This window comes from Manis javanica, chromosome 1 (assembly GCF_040802235.1).
Source record: "Manis javanica isolate MJ-LG chromosome 1, MJ_LKY, whole genome shotgun sequence".
Taxonomy (NCBI): Eukaryota; Metazoa; Chordata; class Mammalia; order Pholidota; family Manidae; genus Manis; species Manis javanica.
This window is the reverse complement of record NC_133156.1, coordinates 13655212-13669567: the sequence shown is the minus strand read 5'-3', so window position 1 is coordinate 13669567 and position 14356 is coordinate 13655212.

Here is a 14356-nt window from a genome sequence, read left to right as displayed (position 1 = left end):
AACTTCACCAAAGCTGCCTAGCTAAAAAACTGGCAGAGCTGGAGTTTGAACCCAAACCTGTTTGACTCTAAAAGTTATGCCCTTCCACTCTATTGTGATAAACAAAGGTTAATAACCTAAAGAAAGAAGGAGTAAGATTCCATATCAAACACCTCCACTGTTAACAGTTGTGTTAATATGCCTGACTTCCAACTTGTCTTTGACTTGGAGGTCGTACCACTTCCAGACACATTTTTTAAAAGTGGTAATTGATAACTAAGCATTTGATCTATGCTCCAGTGGCCCTTTATATGAAAGTCTCCCTCCAGGAACACCCTGTAGGAACAAATCCCAGAAAGTTAAGGGTATGGATCAAGGCTGTAGCATTATTTCACAAGAAATGTTACATCTTACTTACGGCTTCGATTTCCTTTTAAAACATTTGAGTGAGACTCTAATAGTGATGGAGGGGAAATTCTTCACTGTGTTGATGAAAATAAATTTAAAGATCAATGAGCTCAGAATTGTTTTAGTTTCCCAAAGTTTGGCTACGCCCCATCGTAATGTTTTGGAATATTATGCTACATAACCAAAATCATGTATTCCTTTAACCTACATTCAGGAGAAAAAATACTCAAGTTGTCTTAGAAGGATAGTGTCTATTGCCAGGTTTCAAAAGGACATTTTCACCATCCTACCTCATTCCTCATGCTGCATTGAAATCCATTTATGGGGTCATGCAATCATAGCCTGCCAGTTTTGGAAGGGGCCGTGGGGATCCTGGGACTGCTTTGTGGCTGACCCTTGAGATGTATTGTCTCACTGAACCCTCATAGCAAGGGGAGGGGTTATTAGCACTCTCAGTTTACAGATGCTAAAATTAAGCACAGAGAAAATATCAGAGGTATTTCCATGCTAGTTATTGTCATGTCTTTGTATTACTGCTGTCCTACCCTGAGAACCCCATGCCTGTAAGAAGCTAAAAACTATCCTTCAAGACCCCTTGGTTTTCTAAATTATTTTATTCCTTTTAGTCTTGTTCCCACATGCCCTAGTTCTTCAAAGTTTTATTCTGCATCTTTCAGGTTTTCTGTATTTTTCCATAGTTTATTTTATTTGAAACCCCCAAGCAAAGATAGCCACTACTCTCCTAAAGGCCGGATAGGTTTTAGAAGGTGATATGTTTGTTCACATATCTGAGTGATTTGTTGTATTTAGTTTTAGGTTACCACTCAGGCACGCTGAAAAAGAAGACTGATTGAACATTCATTTGAATCCTACTCCCTGCCCCAAATCCCTTTAAAAATACAACAAATGATTTTTTAAATATATAAACCTGTAAGGATGGGGAGTATTAGAGAGAAGGTGAAGCAGTCAGATTTTGGGAACTGGAAATCAGAAGAATGAGCGGTAAGTGACTTTGCAAGTGGGAGGAATTTAAATTCAAAGCTGTTCATTGGGGAAGTCAAGAAATAGCCCAGAGCACATGGCTGAGTTGCCGAATCTCAGGCACTGGGTACACCACGCATCCCTGGAAATGGGGGTGAAGTGGGAGCTAAATTAAGCAGGCTTTGCTGAAAACTGTTTACAAAGCATTTGATCCCCTCTGTCACTCTGTGAGCTGAAGGACTTACCCTTCCAACTCTGGCAGAGGCCGGAGGTTTATTACCTGGAGCATGTCTAGACTGCAGGCAGCAGATCCACCTGAAGTCATGAGTGTACACTGAAAACACTGAGATGAAATGCCAGATGAAATACTTGTAGCCAGGACCGGACCTCCAGCGGGATATCTGAAGAATCTTTTCTAGGAACTCCAACCAGCACCAAGACATAAAGATCATGACATTAGTGGCCCTGCAAACAAAACGGCCCAACATCGGAAACTTATGCTGGACAACTCAACCTGATGCTGAGAGGTTCTGATTAGCTTTTCAGTCTCTCATCATATATTCAAATATAAACAAACATGCAAACAACCAGAACGCTGAGGAAAGGTCTCTAAAATGAAAGAGACAACGGAAAAACAAACCAGCAAACAAAACACACACACGCACACACACACACAAACAAACAAAAAAATTCAGCAAAACATACAGGAACTGAGCTGGGAGCTAAAAACTATAAAAATGTAATTAATATCCTCAGAGAGACTATAGAAAACACTGTAAGCATGAAACAAGGCCAGAAGCATATTAAAAACAGACCAGAGAACAACGAAGTTCTTAGAAATAAAACATAGGATGACATCATGAAAAACTAGATAAAATGATGTGAAGCTAAATCTGAGGAAACCTCTAAGAAAATAGAACAAAAGTCAAGGAGATGAAAAGTAGAAGATAAAATGTTGGGAACTTAGATGCTCTGCCCAGGAGATAGAAGAGATAGTCCATGAAGAAAGAACAGAGAAAAGGGAGGAATTGAACTTGTGAACTAAAATACGAGATTATAAATTAAAAGGACACAGCAAGTGCTACTGTGAAAGAAAAAAAATAAACTCACGCCAGGAACAGCAATGAGAAATTTTAGAACAATGAAGTGTTTCTAAAAGTTCCAAAGTTCTAAAAACGCCAGTGTTTAAAACCACTATCTTGAGAGGGCAGAAGGGAAGACAGGTAAATCTTTATAGTTTCCAAGTAGCAGGTCAATTGATGATGCCTAAAACTGAAAAATTAAAAAGTAACAATATGAAAGTTACTCAATAATATGAATAAATATATAAAATAAATCAGCCTAAAGAATTTTAAATGATTATAATTTGAGGAAGGAGAAATGGGGTGGAGGGACATGGGTATGTCTTTAGCCTTGTAGAAGTACACTGATACATTAAACTATGTCTATATGGAACTTTGATAAAATTTACAAAATTTAAAAGCTGCTGGGAAAAGAGACACCCAGAAAATTAAGCCTTTAAAGTCAGCCATACCTGAGTTTGAATCTTGGCTCTGCAACTTACGAGCTGTGAGACCTTTGTCACAAAAAAGGATATCATCAAGTTTCAGGTTAGTCTTCTACAGAATGCAGATGATGGCTGCTTCAAAGAGTTATTAATAATAAGAGCACATACTACTGCCAGGAAATAAAAATGATAAGGTAGAGAGCAGGATCTGTTTCCATGTCTCCAGGTAAGGCTGTATGTCCATTACCCTTCCCACCACCCCAAAAATCTTGAGATTGGATCTTTATATCACACTCTGGCTTACGAGTAATGAAGCCCAAATGGATGTGGCACAGTCGTGATGACTAGCCCGGTTGTATCCACTTCTGACCCCCTCTAGGATGTGATCTCCAGAAGGGCAGGGACTAGTCTGTCTTTCCCTAGACCGCCTGACAAGGTGACCAATAAAATTTGTTGAATGAATCAATGAACTTGGGCAGTCTGACAGGGGGTTATATTCTTCAGCTAACTGGGTTTTATCACCACAGCACAGGCTGCTCTCAGCTCCTGCAGAAAAGAGAGGATGAGCCCAGGGGCTGCATCTGTGCCACATATGGGAAAAACTATTTATTTATTTATTTATTTTATGGGTAGTACACATTTTTTAAAAATTTATTCATTAGCTGATGGACATTTGGGTTGTTTCTACTTTCTTGGCTTTTGTGAATGTTTGTGTACAAGATTTTGTGTGAAAATAATATGTTTTCATTTCTTTTGGGTATATGCCTGGGAATGGAAATGCTGTATTAAATGATAAGGCTGTGTGTTTAACCTTTTGGAGAAATGCTAGATCGTTTTCTAAAGTGTTTACATCATTTTACATTCCCACAAGTAGTATATGAGGTATAAGTGTATGAATTTTAATTTCTCCACATCTTCACCAACACTTGCTATTATTTAACTTTTTTATAAAAAAGTTTTATATCTGTCCTAGGGAGTGTGAAATAGTACCTCAATGTGGTTTTTTATTGCTTTTTCCTAATAACTAATAATACTGACCATTTTTTATCTGCTTTTTGGACATTTGTATATCTTCTTTGGAGAAATAGCTATTCAGATCCTTTACCCATTCTTTAGTTGGGTAATTTATATTTCGATTATTGAGTCATATGGATTCTTTGTATAATCTAAATAGAAACCCCTTATCAGATATATAATTTGCAAATTTTTCCAACTAATTTGTTCTATTTATTTATTTAAATTAAAAAAAATTTTTTAGGCATTTTTAAAAAATTAAGATATCATTGATATGCACTCTCTCATGCCGCCATCTTGAATCTGTTCTGGAAAAACAATTTAATGGCAAAGATGCCTTCAGGGAACATTCAGGAACATTATTATCCTTACCAAGGGCAGGGTGCTAGTGCTAGCCTCAGCCTTTGTTTTTTGTTTTCGTTAAATAACACAATTCTTTTACCTTTCCCTCAAAGCTTTTAGTTTCTATCTCTGAGACAGTTTTTTAACTTCCATGAACCCCATTCTAATACCTTATATTGGTCTAATGAGTTACAATCCAGAATTGAACTCAATGAAACTAACAAATAGCTTGTGTTCTATTTAGAGAAAACTTGATATGCTAAAAACCGTGTTTATAAAAGATACGAGTATAGGCAAGGTTATAAGCAACTGAACTTGCAAAAGGAATCATCCCTGGATTCTGGTAAAGAGCCAACCCATTGGTATATTTAACGTATTATTCAGTTTGCAAACCCTTGACTTAGAGTCACCTGAGGATATCTAAAGTGAGGTTCATGCAAAGTGGGAAGTACTCACATAAATATTTTATGGGACTGTTAGTGTGAGTGAACCAGTGTGGCCATATCCCTCTTATTTCGGCATCTCTTTTTATTTAACACTGACAATTGCCATTTTGACTTTGAGCCGTGTCCTTCAAGTTAAAGAAAGGAAGAGAGAAAGGAATACAGATGAATGGTTTGGGCTCAAGTTGGTGTTTTCCAGGCCAGAGTTTATTGTTTGCATGAAAATCCCTTCATGTTGGCCAAGAGTTCTGAAAGGCAATTGCCAGGCTGCTGGCGCCATCAAAGAAACGTCAAAGCATGAAGAATTCCTTCAGGGACCCATTTTGGTTGGGCTCCAGGCAACAAGCCGATGAGAATCTGGCTGGGTGACTGTCCACACCTGTGCCAGCATCTTGAAAGCGCAGGAAGCAGTTTGACCTGCTGGCAAAGAGCCATCTACCTCATCCCCTCATCAAATAATTGGATGGCACGTGGCAGTGAGATCCCTGGCCTGGGTGATCGTGGAACAGGGCAAAACTCATTGGCCTGGGGTAGCAGAAGGGGTGCAAACCATCGGTCTTCTTCAAACCTCTACCCCAGAGGTATGATGTGCAGACCAGTCCCATAGCCCTTGAGACTTACTCCAGCGACGTGCTAGGTCATTGTCCTGCCACACCTGCTAATCTACCTCCTCTGACACAGGACCCCTGAGAGAATTCCTCAGCTTCTCTGGTCGTCTGTTCTCTCTGACTCTAGAGATAAGAATGCCATTCCTCTTCAGAGGCTGTTCCTAAAGTTGGCCGTGATGCAGGTGGCCACATGGCAGTGTGCTGGGGAGGCCGCCTCTGAGCTGGGCTATATCATCATTTTCACAGGCCCTAGGAACTTTTGCCTTCACGGGTCAATTCTTCCATTAAAAAAATGTTTAAATTACGTTTTATGGCTATGTTGTATAAAGGTGAATATATTAATATATGTTAAAACATTCTTCAGTCTAAAAGTTAATTTTTTCTCCTAACTTTAAAAGTAATTAAAACAAAAAAAAAGTAATTAAAACGTTTCCGTGGGCTCCTAAAAGTGCTCTGGGCCCCACACACTGTGCCTGCTGTAAAGAAATAGGAGAAGCTGGCCTGCTTACCAAGTGACTTTAAGAGCATGATACTCCCTTTTACTGCGTATACTGTGATGTAGCAGTTAAGAGTTGGGACTTGGGAGTTAGATCTGGATTTGATCCTGGCCCTGTACTCTACTAGCTGTGGGACCTCGGCTGAGTTGTTTAGCTTCTCCGAGTCTCACGTTCATCATCTTAAAATTAAGCAAATAATATTTTCTCAGTGGGTTTCATTGAAGATTAAATACTTAACTTAGTGCTTATCAATTAGGAAATGCTCAGTAAATGGAATGATGGTCGTGATAAAACACTCCAAATGGCCGTTGTTCTTCAGAGTGTAGCTTATCTGGGGTTCTTTCGATTCCCCTATACCCAGAGCCTGGAGTTCTGGAAGAGGAATTGAATCCACAATTCAGAGCGTCTTGGGGCTGTAGGAGGGCCTATAAGGAGGTAGAGGGCAGGGATCAGGAAAATGATTATAAAAGTCCAAGCACATCTTGTCCCTCATCTTGTTGAAGGCCACCAAAGAAGTGGCCTTCATGCAGCCAAACTGGTTATTTGGGGCACTTTCTGTCTGGCTGGGGCCACCATAGAATGAGGCAAGATGGATAGAACCCTCTCTCCAGGTCGAGATTGGCAGGGATCCAGTGCAGAGAGCTTGTTATGGCAGCAGGTTGCTCTGCCCAAGGCAGGGCGCAGCAAAGCATCAGGCATGTGACCATAAGAATAAAAATGCAGGCCCACTGGCTTTCACGAAACCAATGAAGTAACTGTAAATGATAAGCCCTGACCTTTTATATGACAGGTTCCAAGTTGCTTATGTGGTAAACAAACAAACAAAAATGCTTCCCTAGCATAAAATGCATGCAAATAGCGAATCAGTAGGATGCATAAGATCCTTTAAATGCAAAGAATGAAGAGATATTTATGGGGCTATTAATCATTCACACCTTAGAGTGAATTAGTTTAGGGAGCCCCGTATCTCTCAACACTTAACTGAGATTTGCATTCTGCTAAACAGGAGTTTGGCTGGGATGAGGAGAAAGACAGAGAGTATATTTTGTACCCTGGGATACTCTGTGGAAGGTAGACCGGAGATTTTCTGGTTGGGGATCTTCCAGTGATGGGGAAGTACCACCAGGTGGTACTGCGGCCCTGGAGGGGAGGCTGGCATGGGTGAGCAGTAGGGCACAGGGAGAAGGGACATAGAGACGGCACAACTTTCTAATCTGGGACTTGAGCAAAATGGTGAAATCTGGGTCATTAAGTATTTTCTGAAAGAATAAATTGTCATCCCCTTGTATGCAATGTCTGTGTCAGCTACTGCTCTAAAAACTCATTTCACATGGCCTGGCAAATGTCAGGAGGCAACCTTTTCTCATCTTACCATCACATTATACTTTAATAAATTAAAAAATAGCTTACTTTTTAATTGCTTGGTAGAATTCTAACAAGGCCTGCATGAAATATCTATATTCCTACTAATTCCCACAAAGGAAAACATCTTTGGGGGTTTACTTATTTGATTGCAGTGCATTCATTTTGGATGGTTATTCTGATACAGAATATTGCATCCACAGTTTTCCTACTCAGCTTGAAAGGGATGCCCTGCACTGGCCCAATGAAGTGAGACTGTGAGAAGCTCCCTGGGGAATTAGGAGTCTAGCCCAGAAACCATGTTCTTTCCCCAAATCATCAAGGAAATCATTCTAGTATTTACTCTCAATTTAGGGTGGGCAGAGTCACTGGCTAACCCAGCTAAAATGGGGTTTAGTGATTTTTGAAAGAGCAAGGCCATGTGCTGCTAGGTAATCTCACTTGGCCTCTGTCTCATAGGAAAAAGGCTGACTGTCCTGATATTGTAGCACCTACACTGGGTGATGGTCTTGATGAAGCGGCCAGAGGTCTTCCTCAGCCCTGGTACTTATGCATCAGTGCCTTCTTTTCACTGTAATTATACCATGTTTCTATAGCCGTATCCAGGATGACTAGGCAAATTAACTACAGCCACAAATACATAATGTCTCCTTTCTGAGTGTTTTCCTTTAACGTCTAAACAAACCATTTCTTTTTTTTTAATTGAAGTATCATTGATATACAATCTTCTATTGGTTTCAGATGTACAACACAGTGGTTTACCAGTTACCCATATTACTAAATCCTCACCCCCACTAGTGCGGTTACTGTCTGTCAACATAGGAAGATGTTACAGAATCGTTGTTTATATTCTCCATGTGGCACTTCCAGGCCTGTGACCAACTTACATTATGACTGAGAGTTTTCATGCCCCTTTATCCGCCTTGCCCTCCCTCACCTACCCACCCTAACTCCTTCCCCATGGTAACCACTAGTCACTTTTCAGTGCCTATGAGTCTACTGCTGTTTTGTTCCTTCTGTTTTGCTTTGCTTTTATATCCCATAAATAAGTGAAGTCATATGGTATTTGTCTTTCTTCACCTGGTTTATTTCACCCAGCATAGCTCCCTCTAGATCCACCCGTGTTGCAAATGGCAGGATTTCCTTTTTTATGGCTGAATAATATTCCATTGTGTATATGTACCACCTCTTCTTTATCCTTTCATCTATTGATGGACACTTCGGTTGCTTCCATATCCTGAACTAGCCATTTCTTTAAGCTCTAAATCCCTTAAACAATGACTTCAATAGCATTATAAGTAAAAAGAAAGCAAAATAAGCCATTTTCTTGCTGTTTCCATGAGATATTTTTAGGGATGTAAGACAGTTGTGCTTGGAATGTTTTATTTTGCCTTAGATCATTTCCTTCCACATGAAAGCATAGATATAAATTGGACCCATTTTAAGTGACTTTGCTGTGCGTGACAGCAGAGTCAGCCTCATGTATTGTGAGAAGACGTGGACTCTGACGGCAGGCAGATCTGGGCTATCCCAGCTTTACTACTATGATTTAGTGCCTCTGGGTCTGGGTTCCTTTAGTCTTAGTTTCTTTTTCTTTTTCAAGGTATAATAGAGAAACAGAAATTAAAATACCCAAGCCACAGGATTGCTGTGGAGATGACTTGAGATAAATCATATAGTACGAATTTGAAGCCACTCAAAAATATGAGCTTCTTGCCTTTGCTCAGATGTTGTTTGGGTAAAAGCTTCTTTGTGCTCATAAAATTCCGAGATGATAAAAAGCTTTAAAAGAAGTTTTGAAAGAACTTTTTACCAGGCACAAAAGAAACATAAATTCAAGAAGCTCCAAGTTGGTTCAGAACTCACGTGTACAGTCTCCTTTGAGTTGAAAATGATGAAAAAAAAGTAGTCATACTCTTTCCTTTATCCTGGACTTAAAAAGAACCTGATAGCAGTGGTTCTCAAACTTTAGGTGTATAGGAATCACCTAGGAGTCTTGTTTAAGTGCAGGAATCTTGTTTATCTTGTTAAATTTAGTAGAACTGGGGTGGGGCCCAAGGTTCCATTTTTCTAACAAGCTTCTAGATGATCTGATGCCATTGATTTGTGGACTATGCTTTGAAAAGCAAAGTCAACCATGGACCAGTTGGTGCTGGACATAGTACTGATACTCTCCACTTGTTTAATACCAAGACAGGTGAACAATACTTAATAGAGTGCCTGGCATTTGGTCAGCCTCTCACTGTTGATGCTTTGTTTCATATGATCAAAATTGGGACAAAACTGATTCTCACCTTCAAGGACATGATAAGTGCTGGATCTCATGGGTCCACTGTGGGGAGAGAGGTCGTCTCAGAGTCAGCCTGGGGCACCTGGTGATCACTTCCCACAGGCTTGCTGGTGAGCAGTGAGCTGGGTGAGTCAGGTAACAGAGCTGCATCCTGGCCACCTGAGTCCCTGGGATAGCCTGACTTGCACGGATGATCAGAAAATCCAAGGTCCTGACTGTAGCCCTCAAGTCTCAGACCAGGTCCCACGTCCCCTCTGGGGTACAGTAACCCTCCATGGAACTGGAGAAAGGCACGGAGAGGTCTTTATTTCCTCTTCTAGTGAGCATACCTCCTGCTTTCTATCTGAGCAGACATTACATCAAGCAGAACAAACAGCCTGTGGCTGCCGGCATCAAAGAGATATACCCACAGGGCTGCTGAATGTCCCATGCATGTCTCCTATGAGATGGCTTTAGTCCATGGTTTTCTTTCTTGGATGGATATAATTGTCCTGAGCAAATTCGAAACACTTCTGCAGTCCCTACGGATGGTCCCCACTCTCAGCCCTTGCTCTGCCAGCCCCCTCTTGTTGGCCAACAAAATGTTTTCATCAACAGCCAGAGAACTCTGAGCCAACCTACAGGGTGACCAACCTGCTGGGTTATTAAACCAGCCCTAAAAGAAAACACAGTGTAGGAAAAGATTTTAATAAAAATTGTGAAGCATTATAATAGCACAGATCCTGTGAGCAAAAGATTCAGACAGCTTTGTAGACTGGTAAAGTGCTGCAACAGGTCCGACGTTACTTACTTGTTTAAAAAAAAAACGGTTTCTGGGCTGCTGGTGGTGTTGGGCAGGCACTGATGGACACCAACCATTTACCACATAGGAATCTGTGCACACCCAGTGGCTACATGCTAACCTGAATCTATAAAAACACTTTAGGCTTTACTTCCCTATAAAAAAGTCACTTCTTTGCCCACATTATTCATTGTTCCAGATTTCAACCTGTTCTTCCAGGCAATGATACGAACAGGATCAGAGGGATAGGGTGTTCCACTAAAACTTTTCTGTTTGGAGGGAGGGGACAACCCCAAAAATCATAAATAATATTGACGTCCTCCCCCTCTTGAATTTCATCTTTTCTCCCCTCATTCTCAATTTCCAAAGATAAACACCGCTTGTCTCAGGTGAAGTGGGAAACATTGTCTGCGGGCATCCTCTCAGATGAAAACCCAAGGGGGGTCACAGCGTCCTGGGACCTCCCGGCCTCAGTAGTGCGCCAATCATTCCGCGGCTTGCAAACGCCCAAGCCCAAAGCCGGCGAGGACCCCCATCGGCTACTGTCATGACGTGTCTTCATATGCCTTAGTGGCCGCAGACAGAGGCACACTGCCCCTCAAATGCTTTGTCAAAGGGGGTTCCAGGAGAAGGGGTCCGAGAACCGTGAGCCTGGCCAGAGGCGTGTGTGAAGCCAGTGGCCAGATAACCAAGATGTGCCGGGACCCTGTGAGCCGAGGCGGTTTTCACCCACCTACAAATCTGGGACCAAAAGGCTTTTCCCAGACCCTCCTTTCCCAGCCTCCATAGAACCTGACTTTCGGAATTCCTCCCACGCTCACCCCTACCTCTTCCTGCACCGGGAGCCTCTGTGCACGGAAGGGGGGCGCGGGCGCTATGGAAGGATACAAACTTGTGAAATAAACATTTTTGGGAAACCTCCAGATTGTTTCGGAATCAGCGGGACACATGAGCCAGCCACAATAGGTTCACTTTCATGTGGATGCTGGCGCAGGCGAGACTTCCAAGTAAAAACTCTGAATGTGAATTTAGCTAGTTTTGGATAAAGACGCCTTTCAGCGTCAATAAACACCATGAATGCGGCGGCGGTGGAGTTACAACTTAATGAGATGAGGGGAAGTGCACCGGGTCAGGCCTCATCTCCCAGCCTCTGTCATGCTAATCAGCTGGGCAGCCGGCAGCTGAAAAACTGCTGGAATTTTTATTTGCATTTCATTTACTTGGAAGGAAATTGACCCAGATGGTCCGCAAAGGCCCTAGAAGGCTGGCAAGCAGTGTAGGGCTGCACACTTCTCAGAGGGCCTGCACTTGTCTGCCCATCCTTCTTTGAGCCTAGGGCATAAAAGATTAAAACAGCGTAAGGGAATTGATTTCATGATTTTTAGATAATTTCCCCAAGATTTCAGAGAGGACCTCAAAAAACTAATTTAATCAGCCAGGAGCTCAATAGTAATTAAGGGGAAGAAAAGCTGAGATAATGAAAGAGGTGGTGAGGATTTTTGCTGTTGCTGGTGGGAACCTTTCTTAATTAAGAAAAGTCTAAAAACTAAATGATGTTAATGGAGACAAGCATGGGCTCCGAGAGCCAATGGTCGGTGCCGCGGTCAGCCCATGATGGATTGCCCACGCAGTTCATCTCCTCCAAAGAAAGTCCAGACAATTGGCCACCGAGGTGTCCTGCTTGGCACTGCCGTGGGTATTTGCCTGCAGCTTGAAGGTTGCGGCTTCTGGGGAGTCCAGGGTTTGTCTTCACCTAGGCCCTTCCAATGGAGGACTCACGTTCATCAGGTGGCACTCACACCCCGTCACGACCCTTGGATAATGTAGGATTGAGGAGCACAGGTTGTGGGGTGAGGCTGTCTGCGTCCAAATCTAGGCTTTGTCAACCACTAGCTGTGTGACCTTGACAGAGTTAGACTCCAATTCTGTACCTTAGGGTCCTTGGATGTAAGATGGAGATAATAATGACACCCTCCCCAGAGGGTCCTTGTGCATCTAGAAGGAAGGAAGGCACAGAAAGTGCTTAGCACAGGCCAGCAACCTAAGTACAGGCGTTATCATTGTTGTTACATGGACATTCCCTTCTGGCCCATAAGTAAACATACTTTCAGGTTCGATGAAAAATAAGGTTGATATAAAAATAACTGGTGCCCTCCCATCTTATTTTGGTGCCTACAGATGCATGGCACCTAGTAGAGATCCAATAGGTGTCGATTGAATACATCCATGAAACAGCAAGTGTTGAAGAATGAGCATGTGCTTTAGACTGGACGAGAGGAAAGAGGGAAGGAACCAAGGTTAGTTTCAGGGAGCCAGGCCCCCCAAATCCACCTCCAGGCTCGGGCTTCCCCTTGATCCAGGCTGTAACTGACCTCGTCTCCAATCATAGGAGTTGTCTCCAAACCGCTGCTGCCAGTCGCTAGCTCAAGGGACCCACTCAGGCTTACTCACGCTCCGACTTGATTTTCTGACCTGAAAGCAAGTAGAAAAAGAATACACAAATAAACAAACAACCTCTGTCTTCGAGGGTGTGGAATGCACGAACAGCACTAGAGTTTCTGATGACTGGTGCTAGCACTTATTTCGTGGACTTTGTTCTTTGTCCTCCTTGCCTGCCCTGGGCGCTGATCGCTGGGCACTGACCCTTGCGCACCAATAGCCTTATGCTCTTTGGCCTTGGGTTTCACCACCTTCTCTCTGATTCTCGCCTTTTCCTGACCTCTCTGATCCCACGCATCCTCCCTGCTGACCTCCCGCCCAGGCCTAGAGCAAGGCCGCAGTCCTGGCCTCCCAGCTTCACCCCGAGTTTTTACTTCCGGCTTCATCTCTGCACCCACCTAAAAGGGTAAGAAAGAGTGCCAGGCTTCAGCTCCGATGTACATCTAAATCTATATCTCACATATAAATGTAAAGGTCTCTTTGCAGTGACAATGTGAAACCTTTTTTCTGCACAAGTGCCAATAAATGGCTCTCTTCATTAGGAAGAAAACCTGTGCATTGGGTTTCAGGAACAAACCTTACCCCACTGTGTTTCAAATATAAACCAACTTAAACTGTCTTATGCAAGCATGAGTTTGTTGTAAAGATCCAGGAGTGGGCCAGGGATCCCAGAGACAAGGATCATTCTGGCCTTGGGATGTGCTGGGAGATGGAATGTCATCTTTTTTTTAAATTTATTTATTTAATTTTAATTTTTTAAATTTTTAAATTTTTTATTAAGGTATGATTGATATACACTCTTATGAAGGTTTCACATGAAAAAACAATGTGGTTACTACATTTACCCGTATTACCAAGTCCCCCCACCCATACCCCAATGCAGTCACTGCCCATCAGTGCAGCAACATGCCATTGGAACGTCACCTTGAGACCCCTCCACCACTCACCTCTGCTCTTCTGTCTGTCTGTCTTCATTCTTCTCTGGCTCTCTGCACATGGTGGGAAACACGGTCTCCAACGGCTGCTGAGTTGACATGTTCCAGGTCCCGAATCTCTTGATTCTGATTCCAAACCAGGGGAAGGAACTCTGGAGTGACTCAGGGCAAACACTCACCTCATCATCTAAGGGAGGGATGGGGGTCAAAGTGGCTGCCAGAGTTAGTGAACCAATTTTTGTAAAGCATCCTTTACCTAGCACATAATGAGCATTTTAACTAATTGAAAATAAAGGTTCAATTGATTGTAAGGAAGAGAGAAAAGACAATCTTGTGGCTCTTCACGTTCCCTTCTCTCCCCTCATGAATGGGGCAGAGAGAGGGTCCAGGCAGACCCTAGAGACCGGGGAACCAGCTTCCCTTTAGATAGTGGGCTCAGGTGCCAGGAATTGCTCTCCACTGAATGTCAAAGAAGAAAAGAAAACAGGAAAAGACCCCACATTACTCTTCACAGCCTCCTGAGGATATGTGTTCCACAAATAACCCAGCATTCTGGACCAACGGGGCAGGGAGAGGCTGCACCCAGTGAGCTGGGGGAATGGACAGGTTTCCCTGCTGGAAGGCTGGGGTTGGGGGCAGGAGGGTGAGGATGGTGGAGGGATGGGGACCTCACATGCACAGTCTCAAAGGGAGATGACCAGTGCGTAAGCTAGTTCTGCAGGACCATCTGAGTTCCCCACGGAGGGGCTGTATGTGGAGCACAGTGATGG